The sequence below is a fragment of the Camelus bactrianus genome, chromosome 29 (assembly GCF_048773025.1).
Source record: "Camelus bactrianus isolate YW-2024 breed Bactrian camel chromosome 29, ASM4877302v1, whole genome shotgun sequence".
Lineage (NCBI taxonomy): Eukaryota > Metazoa > Chordata > Mammalia > Artiodactyla > Camelidae > Camelus > Camelus bactrianus.
The window spans coordinates 16,326,661-16,340,888 of record NC_133567.1 but is presented as its reverse complement, the minus strand read 5'-3'; the positions used below and the strand labels follow the sequence as shown (position 1 = coordinate 16,340,888).

Here is a 14,228-nt window from a genome sequence, read left to right as displayed (position 1 = left end):
AGTAACAAAAGCTAGGAACACAGAAATATCTAGAGAGTTTCTTTCATTACTGTAAAGAAAATGAGGACATCCAGGAAAGATCAGGGAGCAGCGAGCAAGAAAATAGATTTAATAATAGGATTTAAGATGAAATAAAGATTTTCTGCCCTGAATTTATAATGATACGCTCCTCTTCAATAGCTGTAGGAAACAATGTTATCTTTTTCTCTGTGAGTTATTTATTAGATATATTATTTACTGGGATTTACACCTCTTTTAATTTCTCTATTATGTCCAGCAGTTAGGAATCCCTGCTGCAAGGAATCGGACATGACATCCTCTGTCTAATGATGTTAAATTTGTTTTAACAACACATAAACACAAACACATTTCTTTCTGCCAATAGAGAAAACAGACTGTTTCAAAACAGCTGTTCAGTGTACCTAAGTGCCTTTGAGGTAGATTCGAACACAAATACACAGCTCTGTTTGGTTTTCAGCCATTAGTCTCTCCTCAACTACAGACATTTAAATACCCAGTCAAACCCAGTGGGGAGCAAAGGGCTGTGGGTACTGCTTAACCCACCTATTCTAAATCACTGGTCACTGGAACTGAGAACAAGCACTTTCCACAGCAAAATTTGTACTTGGTTGATAAGGTAATGTTACTAAATCTAGCAAACATTGCTGCATTTGATTTTTCCTAAAACTGCAATTCTCATAATCACAAAATTTTATACTGGCAATCAAAGACATTTTAATGATAGTTACACATATAGTAACAATGCACCTGATCGTGTTCCACTATAGGAAAAGTTCCCATATGACATTGTTTCTATGTCTTCTATATCTTTTTTCCATTTTTCTGATTGAAGTGACATTAGTCCTGTTGATTTTCATGGAACAAAAGCCCAAATTTATAGGAACTCTTTTACGAAAACCAGTTAAATGTTTTTGAATTTTGCAGGGGAGGTTCATTATATAAATTAAGTGGTAAGAACAGATACAGGAGTCTTTAAGACTTCTAACAGCTGAGGGTAAATCTCCCCATAATGTTACAAGAGGGAGAATTCTAGTGCAGACTTCCCCATATAAATTAGAGGCTGAAAATAACCTAATTTTCTTGTATTATTATAGTAATATCATTTTTTTGTATGAGTAGCTAAAAGTTGAAAGCTGCAGGAAACATAAGCAAAAAAAATCTCAAGTATTGTGAAGGTAATATAATATCTACAAAGCTGAAAAAAATTAGAATATTAAGATATACTCAGGAAGCTGCCAGAAACCTGCCAATAGGTGTCAAGGAGAATTTATGACAAAAAAGCAAAAGATTAAAGACTAACAGTGAACCAGAATAGTATTTTACAAATATTAATTACTTTTAAAAAGTAGATTTCACTGTAGATTTTGTTTCATCTTGTGAATGATATTCTGTACCTTCCAAATTTTCTGCATAGATTTATAATACTAAAAATAGATTTATTTTTTAAATTATTTTTGAAAAAGTAACAGATTTTACATTTTAGTTTTGATATTATGTTAAATCTTTAAAAATGCAATCTGTGAGTCAATTGCCAAAGCACAAATAGAATAAGCATAAGTTCATTTTGCTCCAAAATCACTGCCTTTTTTTTTCCCATTCTATGATATTTCATTCACTCTGTCCCGAATTTTTGTTATTTGGTAACAAATCCTAGCTTACTACTGGATCATAATGACTGATTAATGGAGGCCAAACTTCGTGAAACTGTGTAGTTTCTTTAACACCAAAATTGTTACCTTGCACAGAGCAGGTAGGGCATGATTTACAGTCAATTTAAATAAAAACTGCTATGATCACCTCTTAAAAATAGAAGTTTATTGTTAAACTAAAATATTTTCCATGGTTTTGAATTTGAATGCATGTTTATTTATATATATGCTAAGTTAATGACATTATCTAAAACTTGGCCCTTTCAAACATTACACTTTATGATCGTTCATGCCAAAAAAAAAAAAAAAAAGACCATTTTTATGTTCTAGGCACTAATCTAAGCAATAATTTCAAGGATTAATAAGTCATTGTACCTGCACTTGATAAAATTATTTCTAAATACACATGATTCATAATATTTTAATATACAATATTTATTTATTACATTCAATAAAAACAAATTTAATCTCTAGTCAGTAGCAATATTCTCAGTGGTCACAAATTAAAGCCCAATTTATGCAACTATAATAAAAGACCTTATTAATGTTTGTCTCATTATTTTAGGCAATAAAAATGACTTAAATTTTCACTTATCTACAATATCATTTTTCCTTAGTCTCCTTCTACATTGTCTCCCTGTGGGGGATGTGTGTGTGTGTGTGTGTGTGTGTTGGAAGGGAAGGGAATGCTTTTTCCTCACTCCCTGCAAAAACACTTTGACTTTTTTATGTCACTTATTTCATGTTGTCTGTTAATTTATTGAATTCATGTTCATAACCTCATTATACTCTCTTGTTGTTTTTTGCAGGAAGGTTCAATGTTTTACACAACTCAGATTTTCCCACAGTTTTATTTACTCATAGATGAACTCAGAGTTTATCATTATTTAGTCAGTAGTCCTAAAATATACTATTATTTAAATATCAAAACAATGCTGCTTAGAGAACGCACATTTGAAAAATTTTAACATATTGCGGGTGGATTCTATTATTTGGCATTTATGTCTATATCTGCAAATTTGCTTAGTGTGGGCAGTGTAGCAGCAGAGAAAATAAAAGAAAGTGTGCCTCCATTATTTGGGACAAATTTTGAACTATTTCTTTTGGAGATGAATCACAATAAAAATGTAATCAGGCTTAGTGAAATTAGTAGGTATGGCAAAGAAATTTTCTAATTTTTATTAATATCAGTGGTTATTATATATGTGTAGCAAATGTTTAAACACTGTGAGGCTTATATAAATTGATTTTAAAACGCTGTTGTTAAAACAGATACTATGAAACGTATACAATTTGCAGGGGAAGGGGTTAGCTCAGAGCTAGAGCTCATGCTTAGCATGCACGAGGTCCTACGTTTAATCCTCAGTACCTGCATTAAAATAAATAAGTAAGTAAATAAATAAACCTAATTACCTTTCCTTCTCCCCCACCAAAAAAACAAAGGAAAGCTAAAAAGAAATACGATTTTGAAATTACTAAATTACTAAATTTCAATTACTAAAGAAGCACATAGAAAATTTCACCTTAAACTGAAAATTAAAAACAGTAATTGTTTTTTATATTTCAAAGTAGTATTTTTTAAAATTTACAAAACCCAGTGCTAATAAAAACTATAGCGGAATAGACAATCTCTTATACTTCTGTTGGAAATACCCGTTAGGTACAAACATTTTGCGAAGCGACCTTTATAACGTTTGCCTCAATGATTCATTTTGTGAGAAAGAAGGAGGCCTTTTTTAGGAACTCTTCAGGGTGGAGAAGCCCGTGTCCCACCATCCTCCATTTCTTCTTAGGACGTGAAAGAGTCTTCCTAATCCAGTTCAGTCTAACAGAGCTTTTCCCTCCCGATGTTTACCTTACTTCCACCTCTACAATTTTTCAATACAAATCTGGTCCATCCCAATGATGAGATTTCCCCATCAATCTCAGATTTCACAAAACACGTATTGTTAAAAATAATTAAACCAGGAGGCTGTTAGGCTGAAGAGACGCTTTTGCTTTGGTGGCCTAAGGAAGCAAATCAAAACCTAGGCCTGAGATGCCTCAAGGTGAAGAAATGGAAACCTAAGGACAACCAATCACAAACAGCCAACCAGCTTTCAAGCGACAGCCAATCAAATGACTTCCTTTATTTGCACCTTCTCCTTCCATCCACCCCTAGCTCTGGTGGGGTGGGGCACTCCTAACCATTTCCGTTTTGGTGCTGTTCAATTGGAACTGATTTTTGCTCAAATGAACTCTTAAAAATTTTAATATGCCCCAGTTTATCTTTTAACAATATAAGTAGAGGCAGATATACAGTTTTTCCTACATTTTAATATTTTATGGTTTATATATGCATGAATATATATGTGTATGTGTTTGTTCATATGTATACATATCTGAATCATGTTCCAACTCTGTTTCCTCATGAATCTCTTGCAAACAGTAAACCTGCTGGCTGCCACTTGTTTTTTGTTTTGAAACAATCTTGTTCCAACAACCACTCCACTCCCCTCCCTACCTCTAAAAGGGGAGAGGCAGAGACTGCTTAGGATGGGTGAATTCTTCTCTCCCTTTTTTCTCTAGAGAAATCATCTTCATCACTTATCAGTCAAAGCTAAGAATGTCCTTCTGGCCTTCCGCATGGGGTTCCTGTGAGGACGAGACAGGCCACTGGGTAAGGCCAGCTGGGACTGAGAAGGAGGTAATGGACTTCAGTGCAGCTGGGGACAAATCGCATAACCTCTTACAGGCTTTGCTGCTTCTCTACAAAATATGGATAACAAGATTCAAATCATAAGATTGTTTTGATGAATAAACAAAGTACATGATGTGAAAGCTGTATGTAATCCATGAAGCCACATGATAAAGTCTGTTATTATTAGGTGAGAGTGGGATGTGCATGTAAAATGATACACAAATATACACGGTTACTATAAATCTCCAGTTTAGTCCTAGGATGTGCGTTTGATATGAAAATACTCTCTGCTTTAGCCAGCTTTTCTGTTCTCCTTTTAACCTTTCATTGTGTAGCTACTGAAGGGACAGTAAAAGAACTTCCCCCGCCCTACGTGTCTCTGGTTGGGTTAGACCTTACCTGGATGAAGATTAGATTAGCATCTAATCTCGGGTCACAGTAAGAGTGATTCATACCATCAGCGCTGAAAGAATTTAGACAGGGAAGAAACAAGCAGTGGAAATGACAGGGATAGACTGTGGGGGGAGGTGGCACTTTGGCTAGGCCTTGACACGTTGGAATCAGTGTTATGAAACAAGCATTCCAAGTCAGAAGTAGCGTGTGAAAATAAATCTAGAAAACTCGTTTTAAAGGCGCGTTCCTTCAGCATGCAGGAAAGGAATGAAACCAGGTCAGAACAACACACGTGGGCATAGAGCATTAGAGAGGAGACAGTCAGCGCTGCCCTGGGGTGATCTTTGCCTGGAGAGGGTACCACTGAGACAGGCTTAAGCTTATGGCCATAAAGACCTCCTAAAGCTTTGTTCTTCCTGTGCCATCTCTTGCTCACTGAAGTCTGTCTCAAATAGCTGGCTTCCCCTGCTTAGAAATCTTCATAATGGATCTAAATCTTTGTCTTCTAACAGATCTGCCTTCTCCATTTCATTGAGAATTACAGTAATCTTGGAAGTATGTTTTCATGCTCCTCAAATTTCTATAATTAGAAAAAATTGCCTAGAAGGTGCTATGCACAGTTGTCAACTGTGCATATTTCTTTACTCTAACAATGTATCAACTGGTATTATATAAAATACAAACATCATAAAGTTAAATCCTTTAGCAAAAATTATATATTAGTAATGTCAGAACCGTTACAGAACCATTAAAATGTGCTTCTGCTAAGACTCTGTAACATCCCATTTATTCTTTCAATAATCCATTGTGTAGGTATTATTATTATTGTTCCCATTTTATAGTAGAAGAGAGTGTTATTTCCAAGGACTAAGTTATTTTCAAGTCACAGAGCTCATAAATGGCAGAGACGTGATGGAAAAGTTTATACCTTACAAACATAATCAAATGAATTTCCAGGAATGGAATGAGAGGAGTAGCTTTTTGGATTTCCAAACTATAAAAGGTGCTCCAGTAACTGCAGCCTTAATTCACAAAGTGTGTTCTGGTCCTGAGCCTACCAATGTAGGAAGTCAGGGGACAAGGGAGGAAGCAACTCCTGTTACTAAGCACAGACCTCCCTCTCTTGAGTATCTTTATAAGTGTGTGGGTAGTTTCGGTCAGCTGAAAGTTGACAGTCACAGTCTTCACACTGTTCTGTTTACTGGACATGAAAGTGTACTTTTAATTATGTAAATTACAAACATTAAACATTCTTATGGTTCACAAAGTCACAAAAGAAAATCTAAGAGAGAAGAGTTCAGAAAAAAGAAAGCATTTGCAATTTTTTTCAGAACATTGACTGTGCTACATTAGAGCAAGTGAACTAAATATGTGCATCTGCTCTGATAAACAATTTTTATTAATAGAAACTGTTTCCTCCATCATTCAATAAACATTCTTCACACATTTTAAACATTTTAGTTTTAAAATGTGCTAATTAACTGCCCAGTGCCAGGCTCCAAACTGCCATCCTGTCTAGTGCTTGGTCGGGAACATACGTATATAAGCACTGATACTTTGAAGGCGTTCTATCAGAAATAAGAATGACTGAAAGCGTAACCATAGTATGGGGGGAACAAATCACATTTGCAGTCTAAGCTAGGAGGAAAAGGACTTCCTTAGGAAGGCTGTCAGTATACACGTTGAGACCTTTCAGTATATATGAGACCTCAGAAAATGCAAGCAAGTCAGAAAAGATGACAAGAGGGCTTTACAATGTGTCCAAGCAATAAATAATTTACAAAGCAATTTAGAGACCTCAGCAGTCACCACTTACAAGGCTGTGGTAGGGAACAGAGTCTGTATTTGCGGAGAAGAGTAGAATCAATACGAGGTGTAAGCTGTCAGTTTGTTCTACAGTGTCAATATCTCAGGCTGGCTGCTTTCTACTGGGGCTCCAGTGGAAACAATTTCCAAAAGTATACTATTGAGTGACATACTGCCTGGATTAAATGATTTACTTTAATCCCCTAACTGCAGGTTGAAAGACCAATAGCCCAAAAAGAATACTAGACAGCCCGAGGACAAAGCAACCTGTAACAACAGTGTGATTTTGGAAAGGTTTATACTTAAGAAAACCCCAGTGACACAGCATGTTCCATCCAGAACAACAGGTGAAAATGAGAAGGGGCCATGACAGACTTACAATGTCTGGCCACCAGGAGGGTCATTCGCAGTACTGAGAGATCTGATCAGAAAGATTTATTAGTCAACTTTCCAGTCTGTAAGTCATCAGATAAAATGGCGATTTGATCATAGGACAGCAATGAGCAGTTTAAACTCCTCCCCTTCCCTTTGTACCTGTGTGATAAAGATCTAGGAAAAAATTTTTGAAGTGTGTTACCAAGCTCAAACATCATCTTAACACTAAATCATTAGGTATAAGAAGGACTAATTTCATTAAATCAAAAGGCTGTAAAATTCAATTGACTGTAAGCACAGAGCAACAGGAAGGTTCAGAGAGACAAGGCTCTCCCAACTCCACTGCTCTGTGACTTTGATCTTTTCAATGAGAAGAAGAGCTCAGTTTATCTCGAGTCCCTTCCAGCTCTAATAATTGTATTATCATAAACGTCAATTTTTGTTCAGGGTGACAGGACAATGACCATCTGTGAGCTACTGAGGTGTGTGGAAACATCTGCCCTTAAATTGAAAGGCAGTGAAATGTTGGGATAAAAAAAACTAAGATGTAAATATAAGAATAAAGTTTTTTTTTGTTTGTTTGCTTTTGTTTTCCCAGTTCAGATGCTATGATTTAGGAAGGGCCACATACATTTAGAAGGTGGAAGGGACGCAGCAGCTTCTCTGCTCCTGCAGCAGAAGCAAGCGAATCGATGCTTATGCTTCACACTAGAGGAGGGTCCGTAGTGGCCTGTTCTCCCGGGACCCTGCCTCCTCAGTGTTGGAAGAAGTTTTATCACTGCTGGCGGCTCCTCAGCTCTCCACAGTTGGTGGTGAACCTGAAAGCTAAGGCATTCTTTCTTGAATTTTGTTTCTCCAGGCCTTCCAGTGATTTTGCGAGCACTTGTTCTCTGAATGAAATCCCTCCCCGCTTCAAATTCCTGAAATTCAAATTTTTGGACCAAAGCACGGATGGAATGGTGTCTTTTACTATAAATAATAGAGAATATCACAACATATATATATTTGAAGTTTGAGAAAACAGAATGAGAAAGGATATTAAAGACACTGGGATACAGACTATGGAGAACGGCTGATCCATACTGCCCCCATTTAAATCTCCGCTTTCTCATCTGTAAAATAAAGAATTTGGTATATTAATCCCTAAGATCCCTAACGTTTCAGAGTACTAAGATTGCATGATTCTAAGCTTATTGTTCAAAATGTCCAAATGTCCAATTCTGTTAAACTGCATATAACAGCAGCAATTTGACACATGGTTGCTATTCTCAAGAAGTCTTAATCTCTTTGTGGAGAAAAAAAATTGGTAAGGATGTTTAGCATGCATAAGTGGGAAATGAAATTACTCAAATTCTAGTAACTTCTGAAATTCAGAGGAAAATTCCTAACTGAAGAATTGGGTGATCATGGCATTAGGTCTAAGCTGGACTTTACAGAATGAGCAAATTTTGATTGGTGGACAGAGTAAGACTTTGGGGTAAAAGGAAAGCAAATAATGGATGCTTGCAAGGATGTGTGGGACATGCGATTGGATTTCCAAAGTGGGACTTTATAATAGAAGGTTTAGAAAGCTTGAGGCAGAAAATTTCAGATTTGTTTCCAGGTATGATTGGAAGCCATTAAAGTTTTGTTTTGTTTTGTTTTGTTTTGTTTTGTTTTTGAGCAGGTAAGTGGTATGATAAGTGTACAATTCTAATGACACATAAAAACTCAGTTTTATCCTGGAAATCTTAAATGTGGCCAATCCAGGAACCAAGGATATGTTGTAAATTTTAATAATATAACAAAATAAAGGAAAAAAAGAATGGGTGATCCACACATACAACTATATGCAAAAGCACAACCTGTCTGTGAGTTGGCAAAAGGAGATCATCTCAAAGTGAACATTATCATGAAGGAAATAAAGATTGTGACATGTAAAATGTAAAAATTGTGAAAATTATTATTCAGACAAAAGTGAGTAAACAAAACAACTGGGTTACTAGGATTTATCATTTTTTTTTAATGGTGAGTCGTTGAGTGGGATTATAAAATTCCTCATTTTTTGAATTCACTTTTGGAGAGTGAATTTTCAAAATCAACTTTAAAATTATAAGCTAGAACAGGTTTTAAAATTTTTGTTTTTTGTTTGCTTGAACTGGGCCAGATTCCATCCACAAAGGTACAGATGAGCTGAATGGTTCATTCTGCAAATGAACCATAGTAAATTATTAGCAATGTAATTAAAGTATAAAATACTACCAGACAAGGACTACCATTTACATGTATTTTGTCTTCTATCTCAGGGCTTAGCTCTACTCTGAACTTAACAAAAGTTCAATATGTATCTGATCAATGAAGGAAGAAAACATGGCCAAATTAGGTTATTCAAATCAAGTTATTAAAATATAATAAAATGTACTGTCAAGGCTCAGGGAGGAAATATGCTGGGGGTGTCTGCAGAAGGGACAATAAAAGTTAGACTTTAAGACATGTGGAGGATTTAAGGAGAAATAATTTGGCAAAGGCTGCTCCTACAGACAATGTCCAAAGGAAGATCATCAGATCCATTTGTAAGGTCAAGGCCAAGAAGTCCAATGTGACGGTCAAGAAACAATAGATAGAAATTAAGAAAACATTTAAGGTAGAGGCTGTCCATTCATTCATTCATTCATTCATAAGATTGGCAATAAGTCACAGAGAAGAATAGGTCCTGTATAATAATTTCAGGTTCATATCTGATGCTTTGGATCTAAGGTGTAGTGGGCAGTTGGAACAGACCTACAGGGAGCCCAGTAGCTGCGACATCAACAGAATCTGTGTGTAGGCAGCATGACTTAATTCTCAGCCTATCAAATGTTGCATCCCACGATACTTGACACTGTCCTATCACAAGTTTTGTGTGGAGTCTCAAAGAGATTCTGCAAAAATTTCTCAGCACAGGGCCTTGCATTCATTCATTCATTCACTCATTTCTTCAACACATATTCACTGAGTTCTATATCTCAGCCTCTGTACCAGGCACTGAGAAACAAGGCTGCTGCAAGTCTTCCTGATCAAGTGAAGCTTAGTCTACTGAGGAAGATGGACATTCAGAAAATACTAGCAGGTGATTATCACCATCAGAAGTATTAGATTGTTAGGAGAACACATAACTGGGGTACACACTTGGTCTGAAGTGACCCTGAGGATCAGCAAATTCTCTCCTGGAAAAAGTAACATTTAATCTGGAACTTGAAGGAGGAATAGCCAAACAAAGAGATGAGTAAGGAGAATTCAGAGAGGGCCCTGAGGTGGATAGAAGCTTTTTGCATTGGAGCATTCAGGCTCAGGACTCAGAGATATGCTTCCGTAACTGTGGTCCTACACATTAAACATATGTGTATCCTGCTTTTTCTCACTTATCACTAGCCTGTGAATATTCTTCCATGTCATTAGAAAACATGATTCATAATAGCTGCTTAATGCTCATCATGAAGATCTACAGTAATATACTCAACCATTTTCTTATTTCATCACTTGGTTTGTTCTAATAATTTCTCTTTTAAGAAATGCTGAGATAAAAGTTCATATTTACTTGAGATTACTTTCTCATAATGATATATCAGGTCACAGGGAAAAATGCCAATTTTGCCAAACTTTCATTTAAAAGAGGAAAAATTTACATTCTGAAAAGCAGCCATTCATTTGGCTTCCTTAACTTGAGTGTTTTATAACTTTAGTTTTGAATCTTTAGTAATATTTGTATAATAATAATAATAATACTAAAGTTGTGATAATCCAATGATGTATTTCATATGAAAATGTCATCTGTATAGAAAATTATACTAAGAGTTTAGTTATTTTTTCATTAATGTTCTTATTATTGGCTAAGTATATTAACATAGAAATAATAGTTATAAACAACTATAATAATTCTTATTAAGATCTTAGTCTGTTTAGTCCAGCATTGAATGTCATGGTAAATTTTTAAGGGGAATGTCTGCTGTATACTTCATTTTCAATATATTATCTACTTCTTATTTAAATACTACCATTTCCCTTAGTTTTAAAGAAAGTAGACAGATCACTGTCTAGTAAGACCAGCTTTAGATCCATGATACTGAACTTCAGTGAAAAGTTGCACAGAATGTATGGTTTTTAGAGAGAAAAAAAGATGAGTAACCTGAACAATTTAGACTGTGAGGCCACTTGGTGAGAAGCAGGGGGCAGTGTAACAAAAGCTGAGGAAGGAAATGGCGAAACTGAAATAGTCTGAATAGGGAGGGGCCATGTACCCTCCAGAACATCTTTGGGCAAAATAGGTGGGTAGCTCAGCTCTCTTTAACTAGAGAACATCTCTGCTTACTTTGTTAACAGGACTGTTAAAGGAAAAGGTGCTGGAGCCAATAAAACCACTTCAAGAATTACATTTGTATTGGAAAGAGAAAATAAACTTCTCTTAACTGACTTAAGATAAAGTTAGGTCTATTTATTTTCTTCCTTTAATATATATTTTTATTGAAATATAGTCAGTTTACAGTGTTTTGTCAATTCCTGGTGTACAGCATAATGCTTCAGTCATACATGAACATATATATGTTCATTTTCATATTCTTTTTCACTTAAGTTACTACAACATATTGAATATAGTTCCCTGTGCTATACAGAAGAAACTTGTTGTTTATCTATTTTACATATATTAATTAGTATCTGCAAACCTCAAACTCCCAATTTATCCCATTCCACCCTCTTCCCCGCTCCCTGGTAACCATAAGTTTTTTTCCTATGTCTGTGAGTCTGTTTCTATTTTGTAAATACGTTCACTTATCTTTTTTTTTTTTTTAGATTCCACATATAAGTTATAACATGTGGTATTTTTCTTTCTCTTTCTGGTTTCACAATTTTATATATTCAATACCTTGTGGTAACCTATAATGAATAGAATATGAAGATGAATAAATGTATGTATATATATGACTGATACATTATGCTGAACACCAGAAATTGACACATTATAACTGAATACACTTCATTAAAAAAAAGATAAAGTTGGAGAACTTTTTAACTGATCTTATTTAAATACATTTAAATAAATGAATATTTTAATAAAACAACACACTGTTTTTAGAAATGTAATTAATTTTATATTTATTTTAATAAAGTGTAACATGATACACAATTGGTGACTTCATCATTGAAAAACTCACTTTTTCATAAACATGTCATTTCAAACTATGTTATAATGACTGTGTATGTTCAGTTCACATACTGAGTTTAGAAGTGTCCAGTTGTTCCTCCTGATGCCTAGCATTACTGAATATTCTGCTATTTAGCCATAAACAGAATAAGTGATTAGATTAACATTTTAACTAGAATGTGAAAAATTAATTGGGAATTACTTCAAACAGGAGAGGATAATAAAATGATGGTATAAAATACTAAAGTGATATAACTATCACCATTACATAGATAATTAAAACATGAGTGCTTCAAATTTTGTTTGTATAGTTTAAAATTCAAACATTCTTAATGGGAATAAGGAAGTGTGATCACCAGCAGAGCAATATTTAAAAGAACATAAACTTATCAGTATTATAGTGTATTTAAGTAAGCACTAAAGGTGCTCAGGAAAAGCAACTAAAAGAAAAATTATCTCTTTAAAGATTAACACAAGAAGATCTCATTAAAACCCTCCCAAATTTCCAGATGAGATTTTTTTTATTTCTTCTTGGCAACTGGCTAATCTGTCTGCCTCTCCCATAACTATAAACAAGTGTGAAATGCTCCTTAATCCCCTTCCTGTTCTGGGAGGTATTTATATTATGCTGCAAAGTAATAATAAGTAGAGGATACTGAAGTTAAGACTGAAAGATTTTACCCTTGAACATAATCCATGTATAATTTGATCATCTTGAGAACATGGTCACACTGCTCTTGGCAGTAAAGTTTGCACTCGTTTTCATCAATAGCATGATTTTAGTCAAGCCTATATGAAAAGGCTGCCTGAACATGTCCAATAAAATTCACTAAATTGGGTTGAACAAAGGTGCAAGTAAACAGATTGTGTTCAAGTTAAGAGATGAAAACCTGTGTGTGTGTGCGGTCCAGAGGTGTGTACAGGTGGTCATCACATACTTTTGTTGCCCTGGCATTATTTGGTTTCTATTTTTGAATGTTTCCAAAGGTTAAAACTTCATTAAAAATTCAGTTGTAGAATTTTTATCTAAATGCCATTTGATAAATTTGATCTTAAATTTGCCCGTGGACAGTCTCCAGGAATCCCATTAAGGCCAGTCCCCCCTAATGGTGCATATGCTCCCCAGGTAGTGCCCTATCATCCCACCATTGTCTTCTATCCATCCTCCCACCCCTGCTAGCCCCTGTAGGAATTAGAGATGGCAACTCTTCAAATATATAATAACCGTGATAGAATAAGGAACAAGCATGTCCTTCATAAATGATACTAACATAGTTACTGAAATTCCAAGGAAGGAGAGTTTTTTCCTGGCTTAATAATTCTTCATCATAGAGACTGACATAGAGCTGAACCTTGAAAAGCAGGTGGAATTGCGACTGGTGAAAACGGGCAGATGGACAATCCACAAATGGCTGGAGTACAGGGCAGTGGTAATTTGTACTTTTGATTCAAGTAGAGAAATCAGGAAAGAAGAAACGCATCACAATGTGTTGAAGGTGGAAGGAATTCAAGATGTAATCTAGTCCAAGAGCTTTTCAAATCTTTATGAAAGTATTTTCTAAACAAATTTCAAGTGTGCAAACAACAGGTAAAATACAAACTCAGAATTGCATGGGAGACTAAGCGCATCTGATCTGTGGGACTTGCCGCAGAGCACGGTTTGAAAACCAATGACCTAATTCATCCCTGATGAGAAAGTGAGACTTAGAGAAATGAAGTTATCTGCTCAAGGTCATGATTAGGTTTTGAGACCAAGAGAACTTTAACTTACTTTGCAGTAATACGTACACTATGAATTATCTGCTATACTGTCCACCAAGGTTCAGGAGAAATAAGGTAAAATATTATTCCGATATCACATTTCAATATGAAGAAATTAATACTGGTGGAGAATTTTTACCTCTGCCTGAATTTTGTTTTATTTTAAATGTTATCTTTACAGCGGGGAGGGTATAGCTCAGTGGTAGAGCACATACTTAGCATGCATGAGGTCCTGGGTTCATTCCCCAGTACCTTAATTAAAAAAAAAAAAGTTACCTTTGTAATTCACTCTTGATTTCACTGATGAAAATTATTTTTAGTGCAAAACTGAAAATCAGATGGAAGACCTATAGTTGCTTATCAAAGTGCAGTCCTGCTGCAGGAT

At 35.2% G+C, this 14,228-nt stretch overlaps 1 protein-coding gene across 2 annotated transcripts in view; it reads right to left on the bottom strand.

The window, feature by feature from the left end:
* Nucleotides 1–14,228, bottom strand: part of HNF4G (hepatocyte nuclear factor 4 gamma) — a 106,716-nt gene that overhangs the window by 45,005 nt on the left and 47,483 nt on the right. The gene's annotated exons all lie outside the window — the stretch shown is intronic.